The sequence below is a fragment of the Nerophis lumbriciformis genome, linkage group LG16, assembly GCF_033978685.3.
Source record: "Nerophis lumbriciformis linkage group LG16, RoL_Nlum_v2.1, whole genome shotgun sequence".
Classification (NCBI taxonomy): domain Eukaryota; kingdom Metazoa; phylum Chordata; class Actinopteri; order Syngnathiformes; family Syngnathidae; genus Nerophis; species Nerophis lumbriciformis.
Genome location: NC_084563.2, coordinates 3650640 through 3673598, shown reverse-complemented (window position 1 = coordinate 3673598; position 22959 = coordinate 3650640). Strand labels below are relative to the sequence as shown.

General features: G+C 31.6%; 1 protein-coding gene across 2 annotated transcripts in view; it reads left to right on the top strand.

Moving 5' to 3' along the window:
• The window catches only part of LOC133616944 (protocadherin-1-like), a 294172-nt gene that overhangs the window by 66454 nt on the left and 204759 nt on the right, over window positions 1-22959 (top strand). The window lies entirely within an intron of this gene.

Here is a 22959-nt window from a genome sequence, read left to right as displayed (position 1 = left end):
ATTATTTCCAGTCTTGTTTGGAGTCATTCAGATATTTTCTAGGTGGCCGCTGTTATTAGAGAAGCGATCGCATGAATGAAATGCCTTAAATACGCACATGTAAACATATGCGGGTGAGCGAGGATGTATGGCATTTGACTTTTGAATTACTTTTAGTCTTTGTATTTTTTTTTCTATGATGAATTGTGCCATTATCATTATTAAGTTGTGAGGAGAAATCGCATAAATGTAATGACTTAAATACGCAAGTGTAAAAATACGCTGGTGAGCGAGGATGTATGGCATTTGACTTTTGGATTATTTTTAGTCTTTGTATTTTTTTTTTCCGATGATGAATTGTGCCATTATCATTATTAACCTTTGAGGAGCGATCGCATAAATGAAATGACTTAAATACACATATAAACATACGTTGGTGAATGAGGATGTATGGCATTTGATTTTTTGATTATTTCCAGTCTTATTTGGAGTCATTCAGATATTTGCTAGGTGGCCGCTGTCATTAGAGGAGCGATCGCATGAATTAAATACCTTAAATACGCACATGTAAAAATATGCAGGTGAGCCAGGATGTATCGCATTTGGCTTTTGGATTACTTTTAGTCTTTGTATTTATTTTTCTATGATGAATTGTGCCATTGTCATTATTAAGTTGTGAGGAGAAATCACATAAATGAAATTACTTAAATACGCACGTGTAAAACTACGCTGGTGAGCAAGGATGTATGACATTTGACTTTTGGATTATTTTTAGTCTTTGTATTTTTTTTTTCTATAATGAATTGTGCCATTATCATTATTAACATTTGAGGAGCGATCACATGCATGAAATGACTTAAATACGTACATGTAAACATACGCCGGTGAATGAGGATGTATGGTATTTTATTTTTGGATTATTTCCAGTCTTATTTGGAGTCATTCAGATATTTTCTAGGTGGCCGCTGTTCTTAGAGGAGCGATCGCATTAATAAAATGCCTTAAATACGCACATGTAAACATATGCGGGTGAGCGAGGATGTATGGCATTTGACTTTTGAATTACTTTTAGTCTTTGTATTTTTTTTTCTATGATGAATTGTGCCATTATCATTATTAAGTTGTGAGGAGAAATCGCAGAAATGAAATGACTTAAATACGCACGTGTAAAAATTCGCTGGTGAGCGAGGATGTATGGCATTTGACTTTTGGATTATTTGTAGTCTTTTATTTTCTTTATTCTATGATGAATTGTGCCATTATTATTATTAACCTTTGAGGAGCGATCGCATGAATGAAATGACTTAAATACACATGCAAACATACGCGGGTGAGTGAGGATGTATGGCATTTGACTTTTAGAATATTTCCAGTCTTATTTTAGGTCATTCAGATATTTTCAAATGGGCCGCTGTCATTAGAGGAGCGATCGCATGAATAAAATGCCTTAAATACGCACATGTAAACATATGCGGGTGAGCGAGGATGTATCACATTTGACTTTTGAATTACTTTTAGTCTTTGTATTTTTTTTTCTATGATGAATTGTGCCATTATCATTATTAAGTTGTGAGGAGAAATCGCATGAATGAAATTACTTAAATACGCACGTGTAAAAATTCGCTGGTGAGCGAGGATGTATGGCATTTGACTTTTGGATTATTTTTAGTCTTTGTATTTTTTTTTTTTCGATAATGAATTGTGCCATTATCATTATTAACCTTTGAGGAGCAATCGCATGCATGAAATGACTTAAATACGTACATGTAAACATATGCTGGTGAATGATGATTTATGGCATTTGATTTTTGGATTATTTCCAATCTTTTTTGGAGTCATTCAGATATTTTCTAGGTGGCCGCTGTCATTAGAGGAGCGATCGCATGAATGAAATGCCTTAAATACGCACATGTAAAAATATGCAGGTGTGCCAGGATGTATCGCATTTGGCTTTTGGATTACTTTTAGTCTTTGTATTTTTTTTTCTATGATGAATTGTGCCATTATCATTATTAAGTTGTGAGGAGAAATCGCATAAATGAAATGACTTAAATACGCACGTGTAAAACTACGCTGGTGAGCTAGGATACATGGCATTTGACTTTTGGATTATTTTTAGTCTTTGTATTTTTTTTTCTATGATGAATTGTGCCATTATCATTATTAACCTTTGAGGAGCGATCGCATAAATGAAATGACTTAAATACACATGTAAACATACGCTGGTGAATGAGGATGTATGGCATTTGATTTTTGGATTATTTCCAGTCTTGTTTGGAGTCATTCAGATATTTTCTAGGTGGCCGCTGTTATTAGAGGAGCGATCGCATGAATGAAATGCCTTAAATACGCACATGTAAAAATATGCAGGTGAGCCAGGATGTATCGCATTTCGCTTTTGGATTACTTTTAGTCTTTGTATTTTTTTTTTCTATGATGAATTGTGCCATTATCATTATTAAGTTGTGAGGAGAAATTGTATAAATGAAATGACTTAAATACGCACGTGTAAAAATATGCTGGTGAGCGAGGATGTATGGCATTTGACTTTTGGATTATTTTTAGTCTTTGTATTTTTTTTTTCCGATGATGAATTGTGCCATTATCATTATTAAGTTGTGAGGAGAAATCGCATAAATGAAATGACTTAAATACACACGTGTAAAAATACGCTGGTGAGCGAGGATGTATGGCATTTGACTTTTGGATTATTTTTAGTCTTTGTATTTTTTTTTTCTATGATGAATTGTGCCATTATCATTATTAAGTTGTGAGGAGAAATCGCATAAATGAAATGACTTAAATACGCACGTGTAAAAATACGCTGGTGAGCGAGGATGTATGGCATTTGACTTTTGGATTATTTTTAGTCTTTGTATTTTTTTTTTTCTATGATGAATTGTGCCATTATCATTATTAAGTTGTGAGGAGAAATCGCATAAATGAAATGACTTAAATACGCACGTGTAAAAATACGCTGGTGAGCGAGGATGTATGGCATTTGATTTTTGGATTATTTTGAGTCTTATTTGGAGTCATTCAGATATTTTCTAGGTGGCCGCTGTTCTTAGAGGAGCGATCGCATTAATAAAATGCCTTAAATACACACATGTAAACATATGCGGGTGAGCGAGGATGTATGGCATTTGACTTTTGAATTACTTTTAGTCTTTGTATTTTTTTTTCTATGATGAATTGTGCCATTATCATTATTAAGTTGTGAGGAGAAATCGCATAAATGAAATGACTTAAATACACACGTGTAAAAATACGCTGGTGAGCGAGGATGTATGGCATTTGACTTTTGGATTATTTTTAGTCTTTGTATTTTTTTTTTCTATGATGACTTGTGCCATTATCATTATTAACCTTTGAGGAGCGATCGCATGCATGAAATGACTTAAATACGTACATGTAAACATACGCCGGTGAATGAGGATGTATGGCATTTGATTTTTGGATTATTTCCAGTCTTATTTGGAGTCATTCAGATATTTGCTAGGTGGCCGCTGTCATTAGAGGAGCGATCGCATGAATGAAATGACTTAAATACGCATGTGTAAAAATACGCTGGTGAGCGAGGAAGTATCGCATTTGGCTTTTGGATTACTTTTAGTCTTTGTATTTTTTTTTTCTATGATGAATTGTGCCATTATCATTATTAAGTTGTGAGGAGAAATCGCATAAATGAAATTACTTAAATACGCTGGTGAGCAAGGATGTATGACAATTGACTTTTAGATTATTTTTAGTCTTAGTATTTTTTTTTTCTATGATGAATTGTGCCATTATCATTATTAAGTTGTGAGGAGAAATCGCATAAATGAAATGACTTAAATACGCACGTGTAAAACTACGCTGGTGAGTGAGGATATATGACATTTGACTTTTGAATTATTTTTAGTTTTTGTATTTTTTTTTTCTATAATGAATTGTGCCATTATCATTATTAACCTTTGAGGAGCGATCTCATGAATGAAATGAATTAAATACGTACATGTAAACATACGCCGGTGAATGAGGATGTATGGCATTTGATTTTTGGATTATTTCCAGTCTTATTTGGAGTCATTCAGATATTTGCTAGGTGGCCGCTGTCATTAGAGGAGCGATCGCATGAATGAAATGCCTTAAATACGCACATGTAAAAATATGCAGGTGAGCCAGGATGTATCGCATTTGGCTTTTGGATTACTTTTAGTCTTTGTATTTTTTTTCTATGATGAATTGTGCCATTATCATTATTAAGTTGTGAGGAGAAATCGCATAAATGAAATGACTTAAATACGCACGTGTAAAAATACGCTGGTGAGCGAGGATGTATGGCATTTGACTTTTGGATTATTTTTAGTCTTTGTATTTTTTTTTTCTATGATGAATTGTGCCATTATCATTATTAACCTTTGAGGAGCGATCGCATAAATGAAATGACTTAAATACACATGTAAACATACGCTGGTGAGCGAGGATGTATGGCATTTGACTTTTGGATTATTTTTAGTCTTTGTATTTTTTTTTTCTATGATGAATTGTGCCATTATCATTATTAACCTTTGAGGAGCGATCGCATAAATGAAATGACTTAAATACACATGTAAACATACGCTGGTGAGCGAGGATGTATGGCATTTGACTTTTGGATTATTTTTAGTCTTTGTATTTTTTTTTGTCTATGATGAATTGTGCCATTATCATTATTAAGTTGTGAGGAGAAATCGCATAAATGAAATTACTTAAATACGCACGTGTAAAAATACGCTGGTGAGCAAGGATGTATGACATTTGACTTTTGGATTATTTTTAGTCTTTGTATTTTTTTTTTTTCTATGATGAATTGTGCCATTATCATTATGAAGTTGTGAGGAGAAATCACATAAATGAAATGACTTAAATACGTACATGTAAAAATACGCTGGTGAGCGAGGATGTATGGCATTTGACTTTTGGATTATTTTTAGTTTTTTTTTTTTTTTTTCTATGATGAATTGTGCCATTATCATTATTAACCTTTTGAGGAGCGATCGCATAAATGAAATGACTTAAATACACATGTAAACATACGCCGGTGAATACGGATGTATGGCATTTGATTTTTGGATTATTTCCAGTCTTGTTTTGAGTCATTCAGATATTTTCTAGGTGGCCGCTGTCATTAGAGGAGCGATCGCATGAATGAAATGCCTTAAATATGCACATGTAAACTTATGCAGGTGAGCGAGGATGTATCACATTTGGCTTTTGGATTACTTTTAGTCTTTGTATTTTTTTTCTATGATGAATTGTGCCATTATCATTATTAACCTTTGAGGAGCGATCGCATAAATGAAATGACTTAAATACACATGTAAACATACGCTGGTGAATGAGGATGTATGGCATTTGATTTTTGGATTATTTCCAGTCTTATTTGGAGTCATTCAGATATTTTCTAGGTGGCCGCTGTCATTAGAGGAGCGATCGCATGAATGAAATGCCTTAAATACGCACATGTAAACATATGCGGGTGAGCCAGGATGTATCGCATTTGGCTTTTGGATTACTTTTAGTTTTTGTATTTTGTTTTCCCATGATGAATTATGCCGTTAATCATTATTAACCTGTGAGGAGCAATCGTAAGAATTAAAAGACTTAAATATCCCTGTGTAAATATACACTGGTGAGTGAGGATTTATGGCATTTATGGATATTTTCTAGTCTTTGTATTTTTTTTTCTATAATGAATTGTGCCATTGCATGCCACCTTTTGGAATGAAACGTAAATTGTCCGTATGGGATGTGTTAGCACTTAATGCTAACATGCTAACATCTATATTTTCCTATTTATCAGTGCATGAAATGTTGTTTTCTTTTTGAAAGCAGCCCTGAAATCAAACATGTTTACTGTGTTCATGTTGATGTGCAGGATTATGTACTTGCTGCGTTTAAGAGTTTGCACTTTAGCACACGACATGCGTGTGTGAGGCACGCACGTGTGTGTGTGTGTGTGTGTGTGTGTGTGTGTGTGTGTGTGTGTGTGTGTGTGTGTGTGTGTGTGTGTGTGAGAACATCTGTTTGCTAGTAATCCGCAGCTTGACCTCAGATGTCCATCTTCATTTCCTGTTTGTCTTCATTTCAACAGCCACAAAGATTGTGTTGTGGTGTGCAGCGATGCTCCACTCGGGTGAAAAGTGAAACCATTCTGGAAGCGAAGAAGGAATGAAAAAAAAAAAAAAAAAAAAAAGATCTGTTGCGGCGGGATTAGCGTGCTCGTGTAATCTCACGGGAGGTTAGCGGATTGAGGTCGTATGCTAGAAGCTTCACTGAGACTTTTTCTTTGGCTTTTTCTTCTTGTCCGGTCTTTTGGGATCAGACTAAAGCTTGGAAACAAGTCATGTTTATACTCTGACACCTCGCAAAGACACACAATCACAAATATTAATAATATTATTACTACTACTACTAATAATAATTATAATAATAATAATAATAATGATAATTATTATTATTATTACTATTATTATTACTATTATAATAATAATAATAATAATAATAATAATAATAATAATAATAATAATAATAATTATTATTATTATTATTATTATTATTAGTAGTAGTAGTAGTAGTAGTAGTAGTAGTAGTAATATTAATAATATTATTATTATTATTATAATAGTAATAATAATAATAGTAATAAAAGTAATGATAGTAATAATAATTATAATAATAGTAATAATAATAATGATAATAATAATATTTATTATTATAATAATAATAGTAATAATAGTAATAATAATAATGATTATTATTATTATAATTAAGATTATAATAATAATTAAAAAAATAATAAAAAAATAATAATAGTAATCAAATTAATAATAATAATAATAATAAAAACAATAATAATAATAATAATGATCATTTTAATAATAATAATAATAATGATAGTAGTAATAATAATAATGACTATGATTGATTATTACAATACTCAAAATATTAATGATGATGATGATGACAATAATAACAATAACAATATTAATAATGGTAAGACTAATAATAATAATAATAATGATAATAATAATAACAACAATGATAATAGTAATAACAACAACAACAATAATAACTATAATAATGATCATAATAATAGTTATAAATAATATCAAAAATAATAACTGTTACATGTTCACAGTTCTTTCACATCATCTTACTTTATTCTCCATTATGATTAATTTTTTTAACTAAATTATATTATATGCTTCATGATATTTACTTTTATTTAAAATTAACTAATCCGAATTATATTCCAAACATTCACTCATCAGATTAATCTTTCATAAATTCCCTCATCAGATTATTCTTTTACAAAGTACTTCAACAGATTAATTTTCTAGAAATTAACTAATCATCTTAATATTTAATATTTAAATGTTATTCAAAACATTCACTCATCAGATTAACCATTTATGAATTCACTCATCAGATTAATCTTCTAAAAATTAACTAATCAGAATAATATTCAAAACATTCGCTCAACAGATTAATCTTTCATCAATTCACTCATCAGATTAATATTTCATAAATTCACTCATCAGATTAATCTTCGAGAAATTAACTAATCCGATTATTATTCAAAACATTCGCTCATCAGATTAATCTTTCATAAAATCACTCATCAGATTAATCTTCTACAAATTAACTAATCAGATTAATATTCAAAATATTTTCTCATCAGATTAATCTTTCATAAATTCACTCATTAGATTAATCTTTCATAAATTTGCTCATCAGATTAATCTTTAAAAAAAAATTTTTTCTAGAAATTGACTAATCAGATTATTTTTTCAAAACATTCTCTCATCAGATTAATCTTTCATAAATTCACTCATCAGATTAATCTTCTAGAAATAAACGAATCTGATTAATATTCAAAGCATTTGTTCATCAGATTAATCTTTCATAAATTCACTCATCAGATTAATTTTCTAAAAATTAACTAATCCGAATTATATTCCAAACATTCACTCATCAGATTATTCTTTTACAAAGTACTTCAACAGATTAATTTTCTAGAAATTAACTAATCATCTTAATATTTAATATTTAAATGTTATTCAAAACATTCACTCATCAGATTAACCATTTATGAATTCACTCATCAGATTAATCTTCTAAAAATTAACTAATCAGAATAATATTCAAAACATTCGCTCAACAGATTAATCTTTAATCAATTCACTCATCAGATTAATCTTTCATAAATTCACTCATCAGATTAATTTTTCATAAATTCACTCATCAGATTAATCTTCTAGAAATTAACTAATCCGATTATTATTCAAAACATTCGCTCATCAGATTAATCTTTCATAAAATCACTCATCAGATTAATCTTCTACAAATTAACTAATCCAAATATTATTCAAAATATTCACTCATCAGATTAATCTTCTAGAAATTAACTATTCGGATTAATATTCAAAATATTTTCTCATCAGATTAATCTTTCATAAATTTGCTCATCAGATTAATCTTTAAAAAAAATAATTTTCTAGAAATTAACTAATCAGATTATTTTTTCAAAACATTCTCTCATCAGATTAATCTTTCATAAATTCACTCATCAGATTATTCTTTTACAAAGTACTTCAACAGATTAATTTTCTAGAAATGAACTAATCATCTTAATATTTAATATTTAAATGTTATTCAAAACATTCACTCATCAAATTAACCATTTATGAATTCACTCATCAGATTAATCTTCTAAAAATTAACTAATCAGAATAATATTCAAAACATTCGCTCAACAGATTAATCTTTCATCAATTCACTCATCAGATTAATCTTTCATAAATTCACTCATCAGATTAATCTTTCATAAATTCACTCATCAGATTAATCTTCGAGAAATTAACTAATCCGATTATTATTCAAAACATTCGCTCATCAGATTAATCTTTCATAAAATCACTCATCAGATTAATCTTCTACAAATTAACTAATCCAAATATTATTCAAAAATATTCACTCATCAGATTAACCACTCATAAATTCACTCATCAGATTAATCTTCTAGAAATTAACTAATCAGATTAATATTCAAAATATTTTCTCATCAGATTAATCTTTCATAAATTCACTCATTAGATTCATCTTTCATAAATTTGCTCATCCGATTAATCTTTAATTCTTTCTAGAAATTAACTAATCAGATTATTTTTTCAAAACATTCTCTCATTTAAGGCTGCAGCTAATGATTATTTTTCTATCGATTAATCTATAGATTATTTTTCGATTAATCGATTAATCTATAGATTATTTTTCGATTAATCTACAGATTATTTTTCCTTTTACCGATTATTTTTTTTAATTTAAAATGAAGATGAAAAAAATAAATGTAGGCCAGTTTTATCAAAAGGCATGGCTTTTATTTACAAAAAAAAAATTAAGTATGGCCACTCAGTCAACATTGACAACAACATGACAAAATATTCTGTAACAATGTAAACATTTAAACCTTTTAACATTTAACAAAATTAAAAGTAGCTTATTTGCTTTTTAATGTGCAAATATAAAATAAACATACAGTGCAAATCTTAATATTCTGCAATAGTATAAGCATTTCAAAAGTAAAAGTATTGCTTATTTTGCTTTAAAATGTGCAAAAATAAAGATAAACATCCAATACAAAAAAAGTGCGTATTTCCTTGAATTTTTGCCGGGTCAAACTCGTTTCGCAAAATAATTAGCATATGTCTAGAACTTCCGCCGGGTCAAACTCGTCACGTCATGAGTGACACTTCACCTGTCGTCATTTTCTAAATGGAGGAGGCTGATTTCAATCATTTTAAATTGCATAAAGGGAAGAAGATTAAGAGCTATTCAGTAGGATTTAAGGTCCAAGCTATCGAATATGCTAAAAAGAACAGTAAGCAGCTATGTTTTATTAATATACCGTAGCTGCGTGTGTCAAATATGAGCATACTTGCCAACCTTGAGACCTCCGATTTCGGGAGGTGGGGGGTGGGGGCGTGGTTGGGGGCGTGGTTAAGAGGGGAGGAGTATATTGACAGCTAGAATTCACCAAGTCAAGTATTTCATACATATATATATATATATATATATATATATATATATACATTAGAGATGCGCGGTTTGCGGGCACAACCGCGGAGTCCGCGGATTATCCGCGGAGTCCGCGGATTATCCGCGGATCGGGTGGATGAAATTTAAAAAAATTTGATTTTATCTGCGGGTCGGGTCGGGTCGCCCACCCCTTTCGCTCACGAAAGGGGTGGGGCTCACCCTGGTTGATATAGACAGCAGCTAGGACGGTGGCCATGGAAGTCGGAACCCGCTAAGGAGTGTGTAACAACCCACCTGCCGAATCAACTAGCCCTGAACATGGATGGCGCTGGAGCGTCGGGCCCATACCCGGCCGTCGCCGGCAGCGAGACGCGCTTGGAGGTGCGCTCAGCGCGGCTCCCATATGATTGCGCACTGGTGTGCGTCTGGGTCGTGACAGCGTGGCACGCGAATGTCTGTGCTGCATTGGATCAGTCTCCTTTCTTTAACAGGCAAAAGCTTTATAACCTCACTAATGCCTTGCATCGTCTATATTAGATATATAACAACGAGCGGATGCGGGCGGATGCGGTTCTGATCAAATGTTAGATCGGGTGGATGGCGGATGGTTGACGACTTTCTGATGCGGTTGCGGATGAAATAATTGCCTATCCGCGCATCTCTAATATACATACATACATATATATATATATATATATATATATATATATATATATATATATATATATATATATATGTATGTGTGGGAAAAAAATCACAAGACTATTTCATCTCTACAGGCCTGTTTCATGAGGGGGGGTACCCTCAATCATCAGGAGATTTTAATGGGAGCATTCGCATACCATGGTTTATATAGGGCACAGAGTGGGTGGGTACAGGCTGGCCTAGGGGCGTGGTGATTGGCTCATGTGTTACCTAGGAGGTGTTTCCGTCTATGGCGGCATGTTGTTACAATTTCGCTGCGCTTGTTGAGGGATGACAGGTCTGGACGGTAAATAATAAACAGTTTCTCTTTCAAGCATAGGTTGCATCTTTTATTACCACTATTGTAAGGTGTGCTGGATGCAAGAATTTGCCATGTTATTGAATATTCAACATTATTGTCTTTGAGGTCCCAAATGTGTTTGCTGAGTTCTGTGGTATTTCGCAGGTTTTTGTTCCTGAAAGAAGCCTTGTGATTGTTCCATCTGGTTTTGAATTCTCCCTCGGTTAATCCTACATATGTGTCGGATGTGTTAATGTCCTTGCGTGTTACCTTAGATTGGTAGACAACTGATGTTTGTAAGCACCCCCCGTTGAGAGGGCAATCAGGTTTCTTTCGACAGTTACATCCTTTGTTGGTTTTGGAGTCGCTCTGTCTGGGGGTCGACGGCTCATTTGCAATTGTTTTGTTGTGGTTTGAGATGATTTGTCGTATATTGTTCATGCAGCTGTAGCTCAATTTAATGTTGTTCTTGTTGAATACTTTTCTTAGGGTGTTGTCTTTGGGAAAGTGTTTGTCAATCAGATTGAGGAATTTGTGTCCAATGTTCGTTGAGACGTTTTTGCTGTATGGGGGGGTTGTACCAGATGATGTCGTTTCGTTTTCTGTTCTTTTTTGGCTGGTTTCCTGGCGTGGGTTCATAGGTGAGGGTGAAATTGTATCCGCTTTCATCAAGGGCTTTTTGGTACGGGGGGGTTGCTTGGTCAAATATATATATACATATATATATATATATATATATATATATATATATATATATATATATATATATATATATATATATATATATATATATATATATATATATATATATACATACATACATACATACATACATACATACATACATACATGTATGTATGTATGTATGTATGTATGTATGTATGTATGTATGTATGTATGTATGTATGTATGTATGTATGTATGTATGTATGTATGTATGTATGTATGTATGTATGTATGTATGTATGTATGTATGTATGTATGTATGTATGTATGTATGTATGTATGTATGTATGTATGTATGTATGTATGTATGTATGTATGTATGTATGTATGTATGTATGTATGTATGTATGTATGTATGTATGTATGTATGTATGTATGTATGTATGTATGTATGTATGTATGTATGTATGTATGTATGTATGTATGTATGTATGTATGTATGTATGTATGTATGTATGTATGTATGTATGTATGTATGTATGTATGTATGTATGTATGTATGTATGTATGTATGTATGTATGTATGTATGTATGTATGTATGTATGTATGTATGTATGTATATATATATATATCCTGAAAATATGCAAACAAATCTGTGTTTAGATAATTGATACTTCAAACTTGCATAAATAAATATTAAGGAATATAACATAATTTGGCTTCTGAGAGTTTCGAAATGTAATGAATAAAATGCTAAAGTTGTTGATAAACAAGCAATTATTTTAATAATTAAATATGGTCATTTTAAATGAATTATGATAATTTAAAATCAATTATTTCAAACATGTTTATTTTAATGTATAATTCTATGGCTGGATGTAATAAGGAGTCAGAAAAAATACAAATAAAAATACAATTCATTTTGATGTTTTTAGCAAAATATAGTAAAAATGTATTTAGTTTTTTTTTTTTTTTTTAATTAATAAATATATTTATTTTTAGGTAAGATAAACATAATAATACAATTTATCTCTAGTTTGGATGATTTAGTTCTTGTCACCCTGTTGTCCTCCCGTCGTGAAAAAAGGCTGTCCTCACTCAGGTCCGCATGGAGCTGGAGGGGGCGTGGCTTCCAGCTCCGGCTGAAAATCGGGAGATTTTCGGGACAATATTTGTCCCGGGAGGTTTTGGGGGAGAGGCACTGAATTTCGTGAATCTCCCGGAAAATTCGGGAGGGTTGGCAAGTATGAATATGAGTCATTAAATGACTCCCGCCTCCTGGTGGTAGAGGGCGCTAGTGATCCTTCTTGCGACTAGCGGTACTGCAGAAGAAGACAACAAGCCAGAAGAGTGAGCACTTTTAAACATGGAGGATTACATATCTACAATAAAACACTTTTCTAAACTGGACTTTCAATGGAAGCAGGAGGTAATACTTAAAGGAATATCTCCATCGAGACAGAGATACTTTTAAAACTGAAGAAGGATAAGGAAGACTTCTATAAACAAGTTATCGATGCTTTTGATCAGAAGCAGCTGCGCATGGACTCATAAGTAAAGGTAAGACCATAATAACGTTTTGTTTTTTAAATTAAATGTGCTTTTCATGATGGTATCCTTACATCACTCAATATTATAAGCGCAGGCCTAAATTTACCCCACGCCTTTTGGTAAGTGCAGGAGTGAGAAGGGCTTTTAAATTAATTAGCGCCCTGGCGGCTATTCAAGGAAATACAGTATGCGACGCGTCGACGCCGTTTTACGTAATCGATGACGTCGACTATGTCGACGCGTCGTTTCAGCCTTACTCTCATTAGATTAATCTTTCATAAATTCACTCATCAGATTAATCTTTTAGAAATGAACTAATCTGATTTATATTCAAAACATTCGCTAATTAGATTAATCTTTCATAAATTTGCTCATGTTGTAGAAATTAACTAATCATCTTAATATTCATCCATTTATGAATTCACTCGTCAGATTAATCTTCTAAAAATTAACTAATCAGAATAATATTCAAAACATTCCCTCAACAGATTAATATTCAAAACATTCACTCATCAGATTAATCTTTCATAAATTCACTCATCAGATTAATCTTTTAGAAATGAACTAATCTGATTTATATTCAAAACATTCGCTAATTAGATTAATCTTTCATAAATTTGCTCATGTTGTAGAAATTAACTAATCATCTTAATATTCATCCATTTATGAATTCACTCATCAGATTAATCTTCTAAAAATTAACTAATCAGAATAATATTCAAAACATTCCCTCAACAGATTAATATTCAAAACATTCACTCATCAGATTAATCTTTCATAAATTCACTCATCAGATTAATCTTCTAGAAATTAACTAATCCGATTATTATTCAAAACATTCGCTCATCAGATTAATCTTTCATAAAATCACTCATCAGATTAATCTTCTAGAAATTAACTAATCCAAATATTATTCAAAACATTCACTCATCAGATTAATCTTTCATAAAATCACTCATCAGATTAATCTTCTAGAAATTAACTAATCCAAATAGTATTCAATACATTCACTCATCAGATTAACCACTCATAAATTCACTCATCAGATTAATCTTCTAAAAATTAACTAATCAGATTAATATTCAAAATATTTTCTCACCAGATTAATCTTTCATAAATGCACTCATTAGATTAATCCTTCATAAATTTGCTCATCAGATTAATCTTTAAAAAAAATTTTTTTTCTAGAAATTAATTAATCAGATTCTTTTTTCAAAACATTCTCTCATTAGATTAATCTTTCATAAATTCACTCATCATATTAATCTTCTAGAAATTAACTAATCAGATTAATATTCAAAACATTCGTTCATCAGATTAATCTTTCATGAATTCACTCATCAGATTAATCTTCTAGAAATTAACTAATCCGATTAATATTCAAAACATTTGCTCATCAGATTAATCTTTCATAAATTCACTCATTAGATTAATCTTTCATAAATTTGCTCATCAGATTAATCTTTTAAAAATTAATTTTCCAGAAATTAACTAATCAGATTAATATTCAAAACATTCTCTCATTAGATTAATCTTTCATAAATTCACTCATCAGATTAATCTTCTAGAAATTAACTAATCAGATTAATATTCAAAACATTCTCTCATTAGATTAATCTTTCATAAATTCACTCATCAGATTAATCTTCTAGAAATGAACTAATCCGATTATTATTCAAAACATTCGCTCATCAGATTAATCTTTCATAAAATCACTCAACAGATTAATCTTCTAGAAATGAACTAATCAGATTAATATTCAAAACATTTGTTCATCAGATTAATCTTTCATGAATTCACTCATCAGATTAATCTTCTAGAAATTAACTAATCTGATTATTATTCAAAACATTCGCTCATCAGATTAATCTTTCATAAATTCACTCATGTTGTAGAAATGAACTAATCATCTTAATATTTAATATTTAAATGTTATTCAAAACATTCACTCATCAGATTAACCATTTATGAATTCACTCATCAGATTAATTTTCTAAAAATGAACTAATCAGAATAATATTCAAAACATTCCCTCAACAGATTAATATTCAAAACATTCACTCATCAGATTAATCTTTCATAAATTCACTCATCAGATTAATTTTCTAGAAATTAACTAATCCGATTATTATTCAAAACATTTGCTCATCAGATTAATCTTTCATAAAATCACTCATCAGATTAATTTTCTACAAATTAACTAATCCAAATATTATTCTAAATATTCACTCATCAGATTATCGACTCATAAATTCACTCATCAGATTAATCTTCTAGAAATTAACTAATCAGATTAATATTCAAAATATTTTCTCATCAGATTAATCTTTCATAAATTCACTCATTAGATTAATATTTCATAAATTTGCTCATCAGATTAATCTTTAAAAAAATTTTTTTCTAGAAATTAATTAATCACATTCTTTTTTCAAAACATTCTCTCATTAGATTAATCTTTCATAAATTCACTCATCAGATTAATCTTCTAGAAATTAACTAATCAGATTAATATTCAAAACATTCGTTCATCAGATTAATCTTTCATGAATTCACTCATCAGATTAATCTTCTAGAAATTAACTAATCCGATTAATATTCAAAACATTTGCTCATCAGATTAATCTTTCATAAATTTACTCATTAGATTAATCTTTCATAAATTTGCTCATCAGATTAATCTTTTAAAAATTAATTTTCCAGAAATTAACTAATCAGATTAATATTCAAAAGATTCTCTCATTAGATTAATCTTTCATAAATTCACTCATCAGATTAATTTTCTAGAAATGAACTAATCCGATTATTATTCAAAACATTCGCTCATCAGATTAATCTTTCATAAAATCACTCAACAGATTAATCTTCTAGAAATGAACTAATCAGATTAATATTCAAAACATTTGTTCATCAGATTAATCTTTCATGAATTCACTCATCAGATTAATTTTCTACAAATTAACTAATCCAAATATTATTCAAAACATTCACTCATCAGATTAACCATTCATAAATTCACTCATCAGATTAATCTTCTAGAAATTAACTAATCCGATTAATATTCAAAACATTTGTTTATCAGATTAATCTTTCATAAATTCACTCATTAGATTAATTTTTCATAAATTTGCTCATCAGATAATCTTTAAAAAAATAATTTTCCAGAAATTAACTAATCAGATTAATATTCAAAACATTCTCTCATTAGATTAATCTTTCATAAATTCACTCATCAGATTAATCTTCTAGTAATTAACTAATCAGATTAATATTCAAAACATTCTCTCATCAGATTAATCTTTCATAAATTCACTCATCAGATTAATCTTCTAGAAACTAACTAATCCAAATATTATTCAAAACATTCACGCATCAGATTAATCGTTCATAAATTCGCTCATCAGATTAATCTTTTAAAAATTAACTAATCAGATTAATATTCAAAATATTCACTCATCAGATTAATATTCTAGAAATTAACTAAACCGATTAATATTCAAAACATTTGCTCATCAGATTAATCTTTCATAAATTCACTCATTAGATTAATCTTTCATAAATTTGCTCATCAGATTAATCTTTTAAAAATTAATTTTCCAGAAATTAACTAATCAGATTAATATTCAAAACATTCTCTCATTAGATTAATCTTTCATAAATTCACTCATCAGATTAATCTTCTATAAATTAACTAATGCAAATATTATTCAAACATTCACTCATCAGATTAACCATTCATAAATTCATTAATCAGATTAATCTTCTAGAAATTAACGAATCTGATTGATATTCAAAGCATTCGTTCATCAGATTAATCTTTCATAAATTCACTCATCAGATTATTCTTTTACAAAGTACTTCAACAGATTAACTTTCTAGAAATTAACTAATCATCTTAATATTTAATATTTAAATATTATTAAAAACATTCACTCATCAGATTAACCATTTATGAATTCACTCATCAGATTAATCTTCTAAAAATTAACTAATCAGAATAATATTCAAAACATTCCCTCAACAGATTAATATTCAAAACATTCACTCATCAAATTAATATTTCATAAATTCACTCATCAGATTAATTTTCTAGAAATTAACTAATCCGATTATTATTCAAAACATTCGCTCATCAGATTAATCGTTCATAAAATCACTCATCAGATTAATCTTCTAGAAATTAACTAATCAGATTAATATTCAAAAGATTTGTTCATCAGATTAATCTTTCATAAATTCACTCATCAGATTGATTTTCTAGAAATTAACTAATCTGATTATTATTCAAAACATTCACGCATCAGATTAATCGTTCATAAATCCACTCATCAGATTAATCTTCTAGAAATTAACTAATCAGATTAATATTCAAAATATTCACTCATCAGATTAATATTCTAGAAATTAACTAATCCGATTAATATTCAAAACATTTGCTCATCAGATTAATATTTCATAAATTCACTCAGATTAATTTTTCATAAATTTGCTCATCAGATTAATCTTTAAAAAAATAATTTTCTAGAAATTAACTAATCAGATTAATATTCAAAACATTCTCTCATTAGATTAATCTTTCATACATTCACTCATCAGATTAATCTTCTAGAAATTAACTAATGCAAATATTATTCAAACATTCACTCATCAGATTAACCATTCATAAATTCATTCATCAGATTAATCTTCTAGAAATTAACGAATCTGATTAATATTCAAAGCATTCGTTCATCAGATTAATCTTTCATAAATTCACTCATCAGATTAATCTTCTAAAAATTAACTAATCCGAATTATATTCCAAACATTCACTCATCAGATTAATCTTTCATAAATTCACTCATCAGATTATTCTTTTACAAAGTACTTCAACAGATTAATTTTCTAGAAATTAACTAATCATCTTAATATTTAATATTTAAATGTTATTCAAAACATTCACTCATCAGATTAACCATTTATGAATTCACTCATCAGATTAATCTTCTAAAAATTAACTAATCAAAATAATATTCAAAACATTCCCTCAACAGATTAATATTCAAAACATTCACTCATCAGATTAATCTTCTAGAAATTAACTAATCCGATTATTATTCAAAACATTCTCTCATCAGATTAATCTTTCATAAAATCACTCTTCAGATTAATCTTCTAGAAATGAACTAATCCAAATAGTATTAAAAATATTCACTCATCAGATTATCCACTCATAAATTCACTCATCAGATTAATCTTTTAGAAATTAACTAATCAGATTAATATTCAAAATATTTTCTCATCAGATTAATCTTTCATAAATTCACTCATTAGATTAATATTTCATAAATTTGCTCATCAGATTAATCTTTAAAAAAAAGAATTTTCTAGAAATTAACTAATCAGATTATTTTTTCAAAACATTCTCTCATTAGATTAATCTTTCATAAATTCACTCATCAGATTAATCTTCTAGAAATTAACTAATCAGATTAATATTCAAAACATTCACTCATCAGATTAATCTTTCATAAATTCACTCATCAGATTAATCTTCTAGAAATTAACTAATCGGATTATTATTCAAAACATTCGCTCATCAGATTAATCTTTTAGAAATGAACTAATCTGATTTATATTCAAAACATTCGCTAATTAGATTAATCTTTCATAAATTCACTCATGTTGTAGAAATTAACTAATCATCTTAATATTTAATATTTAAATGTTATTCAAAACATTCACTCATCAGATTAACCATTTATGAATTCACTCATCAGATTAATCTTCTAAAAATTAACTAATCAGAATAATATTCAAAACATTCCCTCAACAGATTAATATTCAAAACATTCACTCGTCAGATTAATCTTTCATAAAATCACTCATCAGATTAATTTTATAGAAATTAACTAATCCGATTATTATTCAAAACATTCTCCCATCAGATTAATCTTTCATAAAATGACTTTAACAGATTAATCTTCTAGAAATTCCTTCATCCATGCAGAGGTGGGTAGAGTAGCCAGAAATTGTACTCAAGTAAGAGTACTGTTACTTTAGAGATTTATTACTCAAGTAAAAGTAAGGAGTAGTCACCCAAATATTTACTTGAGTAAAAGTAAAAAGTATGTTGTAAAAAAACTACTCAAGTACTGAGTAACTAATGAGTAACATACACACACATATCATATATATATATATATATATTAGAGATGCGCGGATAGGCAATTATTTCATCCGCAACCGCATCAGAAAGTCGTCAACCATCCGCCATCCACCCGACCTAACATTTAATCAGAACCGCATCCGCCCGCACCCGCCCGTTGTTATATATCTAATATAGACGATGCAAGGCATTAGTGAGGTTATAAAGCTTTTGCCTGTTAAAGAAAGGAGACTGATCCAATGCAGCACAGACATTCGCGTGCCACGCTGTCACGGCCCAGACGCACACCAGTGCGCAATCATATGGGAGCCGCGCTGAGCGCACCTCCAAGCGCGTCTCGCTGCAGGCGACGGCCGGGTATATGGGCCCGACGCTCCAGCGCCATCCATTTTCAAGGCTAGTTGATTCGGCAGGTGGGTTGTTACACACTCCTTAGCGGGTTCCGACTTCCATGGCCACCGTCCTGCTGCTGTCTATATCAACCAGGGTGAGCCCCACCCCTTTCGTGAGCGCACTGCGCGCCGAGTGACCCCTGTTACGCGCCCCCGGCCACGGGGGTGGCGGGCAGGTAAGCTGCTTACCTGCTGCGCGTGACGCCGGCCGCGGCAAAGGCGGACGAGGCGGGGTGTCGGTGTGGTGGGCGCGGTGGTGACCCTGGACGTGCGTCGGGCCCTTCTCGCGGATCGCCTCAGCTACGGCTCCCGGTGGGGCCCTCTCGGGGGAAGGGGCCTCGGTCCCGGACCCCGGCGAGGCGTCCCTTCTCCGCTCCGTAAAAGTGTCCATCTCTTTTTTTTTTCTTTTTTCTGTTGTGGCATATGCTGCAGGTGCCTGCTCGTTTTTCGTATGTGGGTAACAACATTTAACTATGTATATATATTTACCAATTGGTTTAACTGCCACCCGCCTGAATCTATTTAAAATCTTTTTTTTTTTTTTTCAACCGCCCGACCCGACCCGCGGATAAAATCTAATTTTTTAAAATTTCATCCGCCCGATCCGCGGATAATCCGCGGACTCCGCGGTTGTGCCTGCAAACCGCGCATCTCTAATATATATATATATATACACACACACACATATATATATATATATATATATATATATATATATATATATATATATATATATATATATATATGTCTTAATAAGGTTATCCAAAAAATAGTGCTCGATACCGTAGTAGAGCGCAATATATGTATGTGTGGGAAAAAATCACAAGACTATTTCATCTCTACAGGCCTGTTTCATGAGGGGGGTACCCTCAATCATCAGGAGATTTTAATGGGAGCATTCACATACCATGGTTTATATAGGGCACAGAGTGGGTGGGTACAGGCTGGCGTAGGGGCGTGGTGATTGGCTCATGTGTTACCTAGGAGGTGTTTCCGTCTGTGGCGGCATGCTGTTACAATTTCGCTGCGCTTGTTGAGGGATGACAGGTCTGGACGGTAAATAATAAACAGTTTCTCTTTCAAACATAGGTTATATCTTTTATTACCACTATTGTAAGGTGTGCTGGATGCAAGAATTTGCCATGTTATTGAATATTCAACAATAATGTTGAATATTGAATATTCAACAATAATGTTGAATATTGAATATTCAACAATAATGTTGAATATTGAATATTCAACAATAATGTTGAATATTGAATATTCAACAATAATGTTGAATATTGAATATTCAACAATAATGTTGAATATTCAATAACATGGCAAATTCTTGCATCCAGCACACCTTACAATAGTGGTAATAAAAGATGCAACCTATGCTTGAAAGAGAAACTGTTTATTATTTACCGTCCAGACCTGTCATCCCTCAACAAGCGCAGCGAAATTGTAACAGCATGCCGCCACAGACGGAAACACCTCCTAGGTAACACATGAGCCAATCACCACGCCCCTACGCCAGCCTGTACCCACCCACTCTGTGCCCTATATAAACCATGGTATGTGAATGCTCCCATTAAAATCTCCTGATGATTGAGGGTACCCCCCCTCATGAAACAGGCCTGTAGAGATGAAATAGTCTTGTGAGTTTTTCCCATATATATATATATATATATATATATATATATATATATATATATATATATATATATATATATATATATATATACATACATTGATATATACAGTATATAATTTATATTTATTTTTATGCCGTTTTTGTTTACATGTTAAAGGTGTTTTAATGAATATACAAGGATGTTTAACACATATAGATTCCTTTCTTTCATGAAGACAAGAATATAAGTTGGTGTATTACCTGATTCTGATGACTTGCATTGATTGTAATCAGACAGTAGTGCTGACAAACGTCCACGTTTTCAAATGGAGGAGAAAAAAAGTTCCTCCTTTCTGTCTAATACCACATGAAAGTGGTTGGTTTTTGGCATCTTATATGTCCAGCTTCCATATTCGTTTTTATACACTTTACAAGAAATACATTGGCGGCAAACTCCGTAGCTTGCTAGCTTGTTTGCGCAGGCTTTCGGAGACTCTTATTTTGAAAGCGCAGGCGCGATGGAGCGGCACTTTTATTGTGAAGACAGGAACTGTGCAGTCAGTCTTTAGGCTTTTGACGGGATGTACGGTTGAAATAAAAAATGGTCTTTTTTCCTTCACACTTTTGATTGATTGGAACTTGTATTAGTAGATTGCACAGTACAGTACATATTCCGTACAATTGACCACTAAATGGTAACACCCCAATAAGTTTTTCAACTTTTTTAAGTCAGGTCATGTGACCGCCTGGCTCTGTTTGATTGGTCCAACGTCACCAGTGACTGCATCTGATTGGTGGAACGGAGTGAACGTCACCAGTGACTGTATTTGTTGAAACGCAGGCACTATGAAGGTCTGTCTGACAGACCAAAACAAACAAAGCGTGCATTAACAGATCGATCAAAATGAGTAGCGAGTAGCGAGCTGAATGTAGATAAAAGTAGCGGAGTAAAAGTAGCGTTTCTTCTCTATAAATATACTCAAGTGAAAGTAAAAGTATGTTGCATTAAAACTACTCTTAGAAGTACAATTTATCCCAAAAGTTACTCAAGTAGATGTAACGGAGTAAATGTAGCGCGTTACTACCCACCTCTGCATCCATGTAATGTTCCAAAGGTTAGTTTAGCAGGTGCAAGTTGTCAAATGAAGGAATGAACGAGTTAACTCACAGATTAATGAAGTCACACTCTTTAGGAGTTTATTTTCCCAGGCTGTGTGAGGAAGACAAAAGGTGACAGTGGGAGATGAAGGAGGTGATGACACACCTGGAAGTCAAACTCTCTAGCTGACACGGTCGCCATGGTAACAGCGTGGGAATGAGGGAGGGTGTGTTGTCTTTTCTTTGGTGGAGCAGACACACACACACACACACACACACACACACACACACACACACACACACACACACGCGCGTTGTTTGCATTCACCTTTACATACGGCCGGAGGTCATTGTCGCTGTGCGTCGCCGTGACGACCGCCTTCCTTCACGCCTCAGCGGCGCTTTATGGCGTCTGTTATGTCATGTGACTCGATGATGTCACTCAGGTAAACATCACTGTGAGGA